This window comes from Triticum urartu, chromosome 1, assembly GCF_003073215.2.
Source record: "Triticum urartu cultivar G1812 chromosome 1, Tu2.1, whole genome shotgun sequence".
NCBI classification, from domain to species: Eukaryota; Viridiplantae; Streptophyta; class Magnoliopsida; order Poales; family Poaceae; genus Triticum; species Triticum urartu.
In genome coordinates, this window is record NC_053022.1 from 235,197,272 (window position 1) to 235,210,880 (window position 13,609).

A 13,609-nucleotide genomic window follows, 5' to 3' on the forward strand; every position below is an offset into this window, starting at 1 on the left:
CTTGCCCGTGTCAAAACATATTGGGCGGAGATGGATGCCACCACTATCGCGACGCAGGGTTCGGCCATAGGCCGAGTGGCTGCCGAGCACTATCTTGAAGAAGTTCTTGAGGGCGCTCGTTCGATAGAGGCCCAGTGCTCGAAGAATGTTATGTTTGAGTGACATGTATTCCTATTGTAAAAACAACGTTTTATTGAATTTATCAAGGCTGTATTTATACTTTTGCCCGAAAGTATTGTGATGCCTTCTGTGCGGCCGTTTATGTATACATGTATATAACCTGAAAGATTGCAGTCGTTGGCTTCATCCCCCACGCATATAATGCGGGGGTGTTCGCAGAAGACGCGTATTCACACTTAATCCAACGTCTTGGTCCTATTAAGGAGGTGATAGCGCAGCGAACTAGGCAACCGGACTATAATGCTTTAAAACTTTCACTTAGCCATAGGAGTTTGACAGTGGGGCTACTATATAGCCCCTGGTGGCTCCGCACTCATCCAGATTCGGGGTGCGTACATGCCTGGCCGAGAAATGGCCCTTCGTTAATGCGGAGGAATCCCGAAGATTCCAATAGGTCATCGAGTGGTTGACCAGTCTCACGATATATCATGACAGTCAGTTTTCGGCTTTCTCTACTGAGGTGCTCGTCCGGATGAACCAGGGCACAATCACAGTAGTTCTCCTGGTGCCGCCTTAGCCGATAGAGAGGAACGTAAGGCAGCAAAACACAGGAGCCGGGCAAACCCAACATTTGACCAAACACATGATTCGGAGCTGATGCATATAAGGCCAAACTCGCGACGCCGAACACTCCCTAAGGTATTCGGTCTTTATGGTGTAAACCGGTCTAAACAGTACCCTTTGTAATAAGCCCCTGGTGTCCAGGTACGTGCATTATTCTGGCGTGGCCACATGCCAAGATGTCAGCATCCTTCTCGATTGTACTGAGAAACCGAGGGATGTAAATCAACAAGAGACAGTAAAAAAGGTTTATGCAGGGTCTTAATCTACAAAGGATCCTTGGAACGGGTCCCTGCTGCACGTCTGTGCCTGTGTCTCCGTTGTGCCATATCCTGGACGAGTGTAGCACGATGGTCATCTGAGAAAGAGAGGAACTTAATTGCTGTGCAAAAGTTAAGTTATACTAAATAAACAATATATAGTTGAAATTGAGTAAAGGTGAGCCTTATTGCCACTTTTGCGCGCGCGTTGAGCCCCTTGTATTGTAATAGGGGTATAGCCATCAAACCTATATTATTTACGTATAGCTGCGCCAGACTCGTCTAACCGCATCCGTGGTCTTAACGACCTGTCAAATGCTTGAGTTGGTGAGGTCGTTTAGTTTGCGGCGGCCAAGGCGGCCGCACCGTCTTCGGCGCGCAAGGAGCGTTCAATATTTCCATTTACTGTAATGATGCCGCGTGGACTGGGCATCTTGAGCTTGAGGGAAGCGTAATGCGGTATTGGATTAAAGCGAGCGAAAGCTTCGCGTCCGAGTAGTGCTTGATAGCCACTTTGGAACGGAGCGACGTGGAAAGTTAAATTTTTGCTGCGGAAGTTATCGGGGAAGCCAAATATAACCTCTAGTAGCAGGGAGCCCCTGCAATGAGCCTCCGAGCCTGGCGTTACTCCTTTAAAGGTAGCAGTGCTGCGGCAAATTTTTGTTGGGTCTATCCCCATTTTGCGGACTCTGTCCTAATATATCAGATTTAAACTGCTGCCGCCGTCCATCACGACTCGTGTGAAGTGGTATCCGTCAATTATTGGATCTAATACCAAGGCAGCCCATCCTGCACGCCGGATACTTGCTGAGTAATCCCGATGGTCGAAGGTGATCGGTTGGGACGACCAGTGGCGGAGCTCCGCGGTGATAGGACCTGGGGCATGTTTCTCTAAAGGTGTCGCTTTGTTTCTCCCTTTTATCACGTGTAACACGTTGACTGTTTTGACTTCTGGTGGGAATTTCTTCTGTTCCCCTGTGCTTTGCTTGCGAGGCTCATCCTCGTCTTCACTTGGTGTATCCTGCCCCTTGTGTTTGGCGTTGAGCTTGCCGGACTGTTTGAAGACCTAGCATTCTCTGTGGGTATGATTTGCACGTTTATCAGGGGTGCTATGGATCTGACATATTTGGTCCAGAATTTTGTTTAGGCTGGACAGTTCGTCTCTGTTGCCTTTGGAGGGCGGCTTCTGCTGGCCTGGCCGAGAGCTTCTAAATCTGGCGTTTACCGCCATGCTCTTCGGGCTGTCTTCTTTATTCCAGCGCTTATTCTTGCTGCGTCGTGATTTCCCGTTTCCATCCTTGACTTCGGATGTACTTGGGTCACTGGTGCTGCATCGGGCTAACCAGCTGTCCTCGCCCACGCAAAAACGGGTCATGAGGCTTGTTAATGCTGCCATTGTTCTCGACTTTTCTTGACCGAGGTGTCTGGCAAGCCATTCGTCTTGAATGCTATGCTTGAAAGCTGCTAAGGCTTCGGCGTCCGTACAGTCGAGTATTTGGTTATTTTTAGTGAGGAACATGTTCCAAAGTTTTCGGGATGACTCACCGGGCTGTTGAGTTATATGAATTAAATCGTCTGCATCTGGTGGTCGGACATATGTCCCTTGAAAATTTGCCCGAAAGGCGTCTTCAAGCTCTTCCCAGCTTCCGACGGAGTTTTCGGGGAGGCTTTTAAGCCAGTGTCGAGCTGGCCCTTTGAGCTTGAGGGGTAATTACTTGATGGCGTGGAGATCATCTCCTCAAGCCATATGGATATGGAGGATGTAGTCCTCAATCCAGACCCCAGGGTCTGTTGTTCCATCGTACGCCTCTATGTTTACGAGTTTGAATCCCTCTGGAAATTCATGATCCAGCACCTCGTCGGTGAAACATAGAGGGTGTGCGACACCCCTGTATTTGGGCGTACCATGGTGTTCGGATGTTTGCTGTGTTGCATTGTATGTTGGAGTGCGCTTGCGTGGTCCATAGATGGATCTGGTTGCGCCGTCCTTTTGATGCGAGCCCTTACACGGATTGCGTACTGGTTTATGTGCGGCGTCGTTTGCCGCGTTATGTTGGCTATGAGGCCGTCTATCCGACCGGATGGCCGTTTTATTTTTTAATTGTGGAGGATCTAAGGCCTCCTCATCAAATTCAGGTAGCAACTTTTGCTTCAGATAGCTCTTGGTGTGGCGGTTACTGCCGTACTTCGCTGCAGTGTTGAGTACTTCACTCCATTTGATTTTGAGTGTGTCTTGTGCAGCCTTGAGCCTTTGCTTCTGTTTTTTCAGGCTCCTCGCCGTGACAACAAGCCTTTGGTGGGCGTTATGTTGCTCCTGGCGCGTGTCCGGTGTGGTGTCGTTCGGACTGTTATCTTCGACGGATTCGGGTTGTTCGGTTTGATTCCCCGTGTTGCCCTCGTCGGGCGATTGTTCACCCTGCTCTATCGCTGGGTCTATATGATCGTTACTTCTGCCGAGGCGGGATTTGGAGCGGCGTTTACGCAGCCGCTTTGACTGCTTCTCGAGGGAACAACCCTTCGCTGCGTCCTTCTGTTCCTCGTCGTTGTTTTCTTTGGGTGTGTCCACCATGTATACGTCATGTGATGAAGTGGGTGTCCAGTGCTCTGTGGGCAGTGGTTCCTGTTCGTATCTCGCATCGTCGTCCATACCGTCGATGTCTTCGGAGTCGAAGTCGAGCATGTCGGTTAAGCCGTCGATAGTGGCTACTAAGTTGGTGGTGGGTGGGCGGCGAATTTCTTCATCATCCGCATCCCAATCCTGCCGGGCATAGTCCGGCCAGGATCCTCCTAACAAGGAGAGAGACCTTAACGAGTTTAGTATGTTGCCGAGGGGCGAGTGCTGAAAAATGTCCGCGGAGGTAAACTCCACGATCGGCGCCCAATCCGATTCGACAGGAACGGGCGCAGGCGGTTCGGAGTCCGTGGCCGGAGAAGGATCCGACAGTTTGGCAACATGGCTCTCGTAAAGGGTAAGGTCGATATTCGGCTCGATCGCCGCTGAGGATACGGCCTTCGTGGTGGGGTCTATCCACCCGTCCATGGATGGCGCAATTGGCTCCGAATTAAGGGTCGGAGCGGCTGCCGGTGCGATTTCTTGAACACTGTCCGATGGTAGAGCTAAATCATACTCATAGTGACCGCGTGGCGCACAAGACAGGGGCTCGAATCCGTCGAAGATCAAGTCTCCGCGGATATCGGCCATGTAGTTTAAGCTTCCGAACCTGACCTAGTGGCCAGGAGCGTAACTTTCGATCTACTCCAGATGGCCAAGCGAGTTGGCCCGCAGTGCGAAGCCGCCGAACACAAAGATCTGTCCGGGGAGAAAAGTCTCACCCTGGACTGCATCGCTATAGATGATAGTAGGAGCCATCAAGCCTAACGGCGACGACACAGAGGAACTCTCAATGCAAGCACCAATGTCGGTGTCAAAACCGGCGGATCTCGGGTAGGGGTCCCGAACTGTGCATCTAAGGCGGATGGTAACAGGAGGCAGGGGACACAATGTTTTACCCAGGTTCGGGCCCTCTTGATGGAGGTAAAACCCTACGTCCTGCTTGATTTATTCTTGATGATATGGGTATTACAAGAGTTGATCTACCATGAGATCAGAGAGGCTAAACCCTAGAAGCTAGCCTATGGTATGATTGTATGTTGTCCTACGGACTAAAACCCTCCGGTTTATATAGACACGGGAAGGGGTTAGGTTACACAAGGTCGGTTACAAAGGAGGAGATATCCATATCCGTACTGCCTAGCTTGCCTTCCATGCCAAGTAGAGTCCCATCCGCACACGAGACGAAGTCTTCGATCTTGTATCTTCATAGTCCAATAGTCCGGTCAAAGGATATAGTCCGGCTGTCCGGAGACCCCCTAATCCAGGACTCCCTCAACCGCCGACAATGCGGTGCTTCGCTCTCATAGAGCAAAGAAGCCCAACCTTGCATTGAAGGCCAAGGTTTAAGTTGAAGAAGAAGAAGAAGAGGAAGAAGAGGAAAGCAACCCCGAAGATACAAAGTATTCCTATCATGAACACATGGCACTTGCTTGAAGGCAATTTTGGAGCAAGAAAAACTCAAGGCCAAACTGCAACAAGAACAACTCAAGTGGCACGAAGAGCAAGCAACATGTGAGGACTTGCTATAATTGTGGCAATGTGAGCCATTTTGTTGCGGAGTGCCCGTATGAGAAGAGGGAAGACAATGGTGGCAAGCTCATCCGAAATTACAAAGCCAAGTCTTTCCCAAACAAGAGCAACTTCACCAAGAAGACCCCTCACAAGGCATTAGTGGTTCAAGAAGAGTACCATGATGATGATGATGAAGATGGTGAGTCGGTTGCCATGGCCTCCGTTGCCATTGCAAAAACTCCACGAGTGTCTCTCTTCGACTCACCCAATGAGAACATCACCGCCAAGTGCCTCATGGCTAAAGCCACCAACAAGGTAACCCCCAACATCAAAACTACCATCATTAATAATCCTTCCTTGACGGATTGCATTGATGAATATGAGGGATATAATGTGGAGGAAAATGAGTATGAGTCCTTTATGGGTAAACTCAAGGGTAAATCCAAGAAGCATTTGGTCACTCTCTTGGAACAATTTGATGAAGCCAATGACATGATCGAGGCTCATGAAGATACTATCTCCAAGATGGAGGGGCATAGTCGTGACTATGCCGATGAGATTTCGGATCTTTCCAATGCTCTTGAGGAAGAGCGTGGTCTTCATTTGGCTCTTGAGGAGTCACACAACGTTGATCACACTAAGTTAAAGAAAGATTTTGATCATGCTCTCATTGTTTCTCGTGTGCTAAACTCCGAGAAGGCCAAGCTTGGGGTTGATCTTGCTAGACTCAAAGAGGAGTTTGATCTACTTGACAAGGCTCACAAGGTCTTGAAGGGTGTGTTGGGGAGCGTTGCAGAAAACAAAAATTTTCCTACGGTTTCACCAAGATCCATCTAGGAGTTCATCTAGCAACGAGTGATTAGATGCATCTACATACCTTTGTAGATCGCGAGCGGAAGCGTTCAAAGAACGTGGATGAGGGAGTCGTACTCGACGTGATTCGAATCACCGAAGATCCTAGCACCGAACGGACGGCACCTCCGCGTTCAACACACGTACGGAACAGCCACGTCTCCTCCTTCTTGATCCAGCAAGGGGAGAGGAGAGGTTGAGGGAGATGGCACCAGCAGCAGCACGACGGCGTGGTGTTGATGGAGCTGCAGTACTCCGGCAGGGCTTCGCCAAGCGCTATGGAGGAGGAGGAGGTGTTGGAGAGGGAGAAGGAGGCAACCAAAGGCGTCTCTCAAAAGCCCTCCATCCCTCACTATATATAGGAGGGCCAAGGGGGGGGGGGCAGGCCCTAGGAGATCCAATCTCCTAGGGGGGGGCGGCGGCCAAGGGGGAGTCCCTCCCCCCCAAGGCACCTAGGAGATGCCTTCCCCTCCTAGGACTCTTTCCCCTTGTAACCCTAGGCGCATGGGCCTCTTGGGGCTGGTGCCCTTGGCCCATGTAGGCCAAGGCGCACCCCCTTATAGCCCATGTGGCCCCCCGGGATAGGTGGACCCACCCGGTGGACCCCTGGGACCCTTCCGGTGGTCCCGGTACAATACCATGACCCCGAAACTTGTCCCGATGCCCGAAACAGGACTTCCCATATATAAATCTTTACCTCCGGACCATTCCGGAACTCCTCGTGACGTCCGGGATCTCATCCGGGACTCCGAACAACATTCGGGTTACTGCATATACATATCCCTACAACCCTAGCATCACCGAACCTTAAGTGTGTAGACCCTACGGGTTCGGGAGACATGTAGACATGACCAAGACGACTCTCCGGTCAATAACCAATAGCGGGATCTGGATACCCATGTTGTCTCCCACATACTCCACGATGATCTCATCGGATGAACCACGATGTCGAGGATTCAATCAACCCCGTATACAATTCCCTTTGTCAATCGGTATGTTACTTGCCCGAGATTCGATCGTCGGTATCCCAATACCTCGTTCAATCTCGTTACCGGCAAGTCACTTTACTCGTACCGTAATGCATGATCCCGTGACCAGACATTTGGCCACTTTGAGCTCATTATGATGATGCATTACCGAGTGGGCCCAGTGATACCTCTCCGTCATACGGAGTGACAAATCCCAGTCTCGATCCATGTCAACCCAACAGACACTTTCGGAGATACCTGTAGTGCACCTTTATAGTCACCCAGTTACGTTGTGATGTTTGGTACACCCAAAGCACTCCTACGGTATCCGGGAGTTACACGATCTCATGGTCAAAGGAAAAGATACTTGACATTGGAAAAGCTCTAGCAAACGAACTACACGATCTTGCGCTATGCTTAGGATTGGGTCTTGTCCATCACATCATTCTCCTAATGACGTGATCCCGTTATCAATGACATCCAATGTCCATAGCCAGGAAACCATGACTATCTGTTGATCAACGAGCTAGTCAACTAGAGGCTTACTAGGGACATGTTGGTGTTTGTTATTCACACATGTATTACGATTTCCGGATAATACAATTATAGCATGAATAAAGACAATTATCATGAACAAAGAAATATAATAATAATGCTTTTATTATTGCCTCTAGGGCATATTTCCAACAGGGTGATCATGCTAGCCTCAAAGAGTCTCATGATCAATTTCAAGTAAAGCTAACCAAAGAGAGAGCCATTTTTCCTCGGATGATGTTAATTGATAATGCAAATGCTACTAACCCATGTTGTGAGCATGTGCATCTTGTTGAGGAGAACGCTAAGTTAAAGGTGCAACTTGAGAAAGGTTGCATACAAGGTGAGAAGAACCTCAACGACCTTTTGATCAACCAAAACGGAGTTGTGGCCAAGGAAGGGATTGGGTACGTGCCCAAGTCCAAGAACAAGAAGAAGAATGACAAGGCCAAACGACCTTCTCCTCTCAAGCAAACCTTTGTGAAGGAGGTAGAGGGTGCTACTAAGGAGAAGGAGAAGAACACCATGAGGGGTAGTGATGCCAAGAAGGGCAACGCTTCTTTTCCCAACAAAGCCAGCGACTTTAACCCTTCTTATGTGGTGTGTCGTGCTAGTGATGGGCATGTTTATGCCAAATTTGTTGGTTCTCCTTATGAGTACGTTGAATGGTCTATTTGGGTTCCTAAGACCCTTGTTACTAACATAAAAGGACCCATTACAAAATGGGTACCTAAAACCAAGCATTGATCTCTTGTAGGTGTTTGCTTCCAGTGGGGGATCATGGTTGCTCGATAGTGGAGCTACTAATCGTATGACCGGAAGCAAGGACTTGGGGTGACGCCTCGTCCTCTAAAGTATTGGGACTCGGAAAAGTTGTCATTTCTCATGATCTTACGATCGAGAAGGTCATGCTTGTTGAGTCCCTTGCATACAATTTACTTTCCGTTCGTCAACTAGCACTCATGGGCTTTGCCACTTTCTTTGATATTGATACCATGGAGCAAGACTCTTAAAGTAGCCTTTGTTGGGCATGTCGAGAACGGTCTCTATGTGATTAACTTTTCGGAGTGACCCACTAAGACAGCAACATGCCTAATGGCTAAAGTTGACGTGGGATGGCTTTCGCATCGCCGTCTAGCCCATGTCAATATGAGATCTTTGCAAAGTCTTCTCAAGGGGGACCATGTCCGTGGACTAACAAATGTTAGTTTTGCCAAAGATCGTGCTTGCAGTGCTTGCATCGAAGGAAAGCTACATGAGAAGGCTCACCCTCCCGCGACTATCATCTACTCGAAGAGGCCTTTGGAGCTCCTTCATTTGGATCTCTTTGGGCCTCCATCCTTTGATAGTCTTGGGGGTAGAAAGTATTTTTTGGTGATTGTGGATGACTATTCAAGATACACTTGGGTATATTTCTCCAATAGGAAGAGCGAAACCCAACAAACGCCATCGACTTTGCAAATGAAGCTCAACGACAACACAATGCAAAGATCTTGACTATAAGAAGTGACAACGGCTCCGAGTTCAAGAACTACACCTTGGATGAGTTTTTGAGTGATGAGGGAATCAAGCATCAATATTCCACACCTTATACCCCTCAACAAAATGGTGTAGCGGAGAGGAAGAACCAGACGTTGATGGATGCGGTAAGGACCATGATGGCGGAGTTCAAGTCTCCATACAACTTTTTGGCCGAAGCCATCAACACCGCGTGTCATGCATCTAATTGGCTCTACCTCTGCAAAGGCTTGAACAAGACTCTATATGAGATACTCACCGGTAACAAGCCCAACCTCAAGTACTTCCGGTTGTTCGGGTGTAAGTGTTTCATTCTCAAGAAAGGTGTCTGTTTGTCTAAATTTGAGGCTAGAGCTTATGAGGGCATATTTGTTGGTTATGCTACAAACTCTCATGCTTACCGTGTTCTCAATAAGTCCACGGGACTTAGTGAGGAAACGTGTAACATGGAGTTTGATGAGAATAATGGCTCCCAAGTGGAGCAAAGTGGTACTTGTGATGTAGGTGATGAAATTCCTCCCCAAGCCATAAGAAGAATGGGTCTTGGTCATATCCTACCCATTGAGGAACCCCTTGTGGCCGAAGGAGAAGGACAATGTTCCACTCTAGTGGAACCTTCACCAACCCAAGACCCACACGCTTCCGAAGAACAAAGTGAAGGCCCTCAACCTCGAGACCAAGACCAAGGGCAAGGTCAATCTCAAGATGGTGCTGTAACATCAAGTGATGCCCAAGGTCAAGTTCTCTCCTCCGAGCTAGTTCAAGATCAAGAGCTTCCTCGAGATCAAGAACAAGCTCAAGACGGTGCTCAAGATGACCAAGTGACCACTCCTCGTCTCACCCCGAGGAGGAATTGGAGCGTCGTGCCGCCAAGATTGCTTCCAAGCTCTCCACCAAGGATCATCTCATGACAAATGTGCTTGGAAGCTTAAGAAAGGGGGTAAGCACTCGTAGGCAATTAGCAAACTATTGTGAACATCACGCGTTTGTCTCGTGTGTTGAACCCCAAAAGGTCTATGAGGCGCTCGAAGATCCGGACTGGCTCAATGCCATGCATGAAGAACTCAACAACTTCGAGCACAACAAAGTGTGGAGATTGGTGCCAAGGCCAACGGGGAACCACAATGTCATTGGAACCAAGTGGATATTCAAGAACAAGCAACATGCTCATGGGATTATCATTCGCAACAAGGCTCGTTTGGTAGCATAAGGCCACTCCCAAGTCGAGGGTATCGACTACGGTGAAACCTTTGCTCCTGTTGCTCGTCTTGAATCCATTCGCTTGTTGATTGCATATGCTTCTCATCATAACTTTAAGTTACAACAAATGGATGTGAAGAGTGCTTTTCTTAATGGTCCTATTAATGAATTGGTTTATATCAAGCAACCCCTTGGGTTCGAGGATTCCTACTTTCCCGATCATGTGTATCAACTCGATAAGGCACTCTATGGCCTTAAACAAGCCCCACGTGTGTGGTATGACCACCTTACCGAGTTGTTACAAGACCGTGGTTTTGAAGTTGGGCCAATCGACCCCACTCTTTTTACTAACAAGGTCAAAGGGGAGTTGTTTGTGTGACAATTATATGTTGATGGTATTATTTTTGGTTCTCCTAACAAAGCTTTCAATGAGGAATTTGCTGCCCTCATGACGTCAAAGTTCGAGATGTCTTCCATGGGAGAGTTGAAGTTCTTTCTCGGGTTTGAAGTGAAGCAAAGGAGAGAAGGAACCTTCATCAACCAAGCCAAATACACTCAAGACGTGCTCAAGAGATTCAAGCTAAGTGATGTCAAGCCGGCTTCCACTCCCATGCCCACTAAGTGCCAACTTGACATTGATCCCAATGGTAAAGCGGTGGATCAAAAGTTATATCGCTCCATGATTGGCTCCTTGCTTTTCCTTTGTGAATCTAGACCGGATATCATGTTGAGTGTGGGAATTTGTGCATGGTTTCAAGCCGCACCTAAGGAAAGTCACTTTGTGGCGGTCAAGCGAATCTTTCGATATTTGGATCATAGCCCAAACTTTGGCTTATGGTACCCAAGAGGAGCAAACTTCAAGCTTGTAGGTTATTCAGACTTGGATTGGGCAGGAGACAAAGTGGATAGGAAGTCCACTTCCGGAGGGTGCCAATTTCTTGGTTGCTCTTTGGTGAGTTGGTCTTCAAAGAAGCAAAGTTGCATGTCTCTCTCATCCACAGAAGCAGAGTATGTGGCTGCCGGCAGTTGTTGTGCACAACTTTTATGGATGAGGCAAACTTTAAAGGATTACGGTGTCACTTGTGACAAACTGCCTCTTTGGTGTGACAACGAAAGTGCCATCAAGATTTCTCTCAACCCGGTGCAACACTTCAAGACGAAGCATATTGAGATTCGGTATCAGTTCATCTGGGATCATATTAGGCGAGGGGAGATCGAGCTCAACTATGTCAACACTCATGACAACCTTGCAGATATTTTCACGAAGCCGTTGGATGAAGCAAGATTTCGCGAGTTAAGGCATGAGATAAATATCATTGATTTGAGCAATGTGTCTTGAACCCTTGCACATCCCACCACACTCAACTTGCTGTCTAGTTTAGGTGTAGGCTTGCTGTCTAATCAAAATCTTTCACATTAGTTATTTTTTATGGTACTTGTGCTTCAAATATGAGTGTTGCTCATGGGCCCAAGGTTAAAATCTTCGTGGCGCCATACCTCTGAACTTAAACATAGGTGGCCTCGGCCACCGTCCTCTCTTGGAGAGGTGTGTGTTTTTCGTTCGTTTTGTCGGTTTTGTGTGTGTGTTTGCTCTCTCTTTCGTCTCGGTTTCTTTTCTTGAGCTAAGCCTTTTGGCCAGTCCTTTTTGCGGCTGAGCGGTACTACCGCTGCGTGCACGGTACTACCGCTGATAAGCATCAAGCGGTACTACCGCCCACTCCAGCGGTACTACCGCTGCGGGGCGGGCGATGGGGGGGGTTATGTCGGGACAGGGGGAGTTGTTTCTCCCCCATACCCATTCGCCCCCACTCGCTCGTCTTCCTCATCTCTCCAGCGACGTCTCGCTGCAGGAGGGCCTCGGCCAGCCGCCGTTTTCATGCCGTCCCTCTCCATTTCCTCCGGTGGAGTCGATCCCCACCACGTCCTCTAGCCATGGATGCCGGTATTGCCCCCGATCCCGTTCTTTCTTTGCCTAGATCTTGCATCTAGCTTTTAGGGGCAATAGGCATTGTTTTTCTCGTCTTTTGGCTAAGTAGAGGCTTGAGTAGGATGGAGATGGCGTCTAGGCCCTTTGGATTGACGTTTGGTAGGATTATTTTTGAATTTGGCATCCCCGGTAGTGCCGGATCTATCCACGGCAGTAGGGAACCGCCGTTCCCCGTCTTGAGTGGTACTACCGACCATCTTGAGCGGTACTACCGCGCAAGCGGTACTGCCGCGGTTGGGTCGCGGTACTACCGCTGGATGCCCAGTTTCATCATTTCCTATCACATTTTGATCCATGTTGTTTTTTTGGTGGCTTATGCTCTTTCTTTCGTGTTGTATCTTCTGCTCGTGTGTTTGGTTCAAGGTGATGATCATCCTGAGCAGCAGGTTCGTCGTGTCAACCCTGGTCGTGCAACGTCAAAGCACTACCACACATCTGAGTCAGCAGGTGGTTCCTCTAGTGCTCCACCGCCGCCAGTGGGTGCTCCCTCAAGTGCTCCACCACCGCCTCAGCTCACGAAGAGATAGGCAAGCAAGCCAAAGGGAAAGACTGTGTCTTAGATGACTGCCAAGGAATTTTGGGTAAAGCGTCGCCGCAACCCCTATGAGGAAGACCAAGATCCCACTTTGGTCAACCGCCCATTCTGGAACCGCTTTCAGTTCGCCATCTTCTTCGATGTGATCAAGGCTAAGAAGAATCACTATGTTGATGTTCGTTCCATCGACACCGATCCTATGGAAAAGGACCCTGAGTACTTTGGCGAAGCCCTTCAGATGTGCACTCAGTTGAACATTCTCAGAATCATGCAGTTCAACAAGGACTTTGATGCCGATTTTATATGTCAATTCTATGCCGCTGTCCATCTTGGAACTGATATAGAAAGGACTCTGACTTGGATGACGAATGGCAAGTTGCTCTCTGTCAAGTGGAAGGCCTTCATGGAGTTACTTGGGGTGGAAGATCTCGAGCTTGAGAATCTAGTCGGCTTCCGCCCTCACCGCAATGTCACCTCCACTCACAAGCAAGCCCTCTGGCCCTACTGTTCTGAGAAGGTTAACCCAAGACAAAAAAGGTAACATATGAGTTGTCTACCTATCTGGACATCCTTCACCGTGTCTTCCGAGAGACTCTTTTCCCTCGCATTGGGAATCTGGATATGGTCCACTCCTATCTCATGAACATGCTTCTCTTCTGCCAGCATGAGAAGGAAGCAAACACTGGAGAGTCCCTGGACATTTCTCATGTTATGTGGTCTGAACTTCTTTCTGCCATTTCTGAGCGCAAGTGCCCGATCTATGGTCCTTTCATCATACTTCTCATTGAGAAGGCCTGGGCACATCACTATCCTAGGGCGGTGCTGGAAACTGAAGAATTGATTTCTCATGATATCAAGCGTCTGGGGAAGAAGGAAAATTGGGGCACC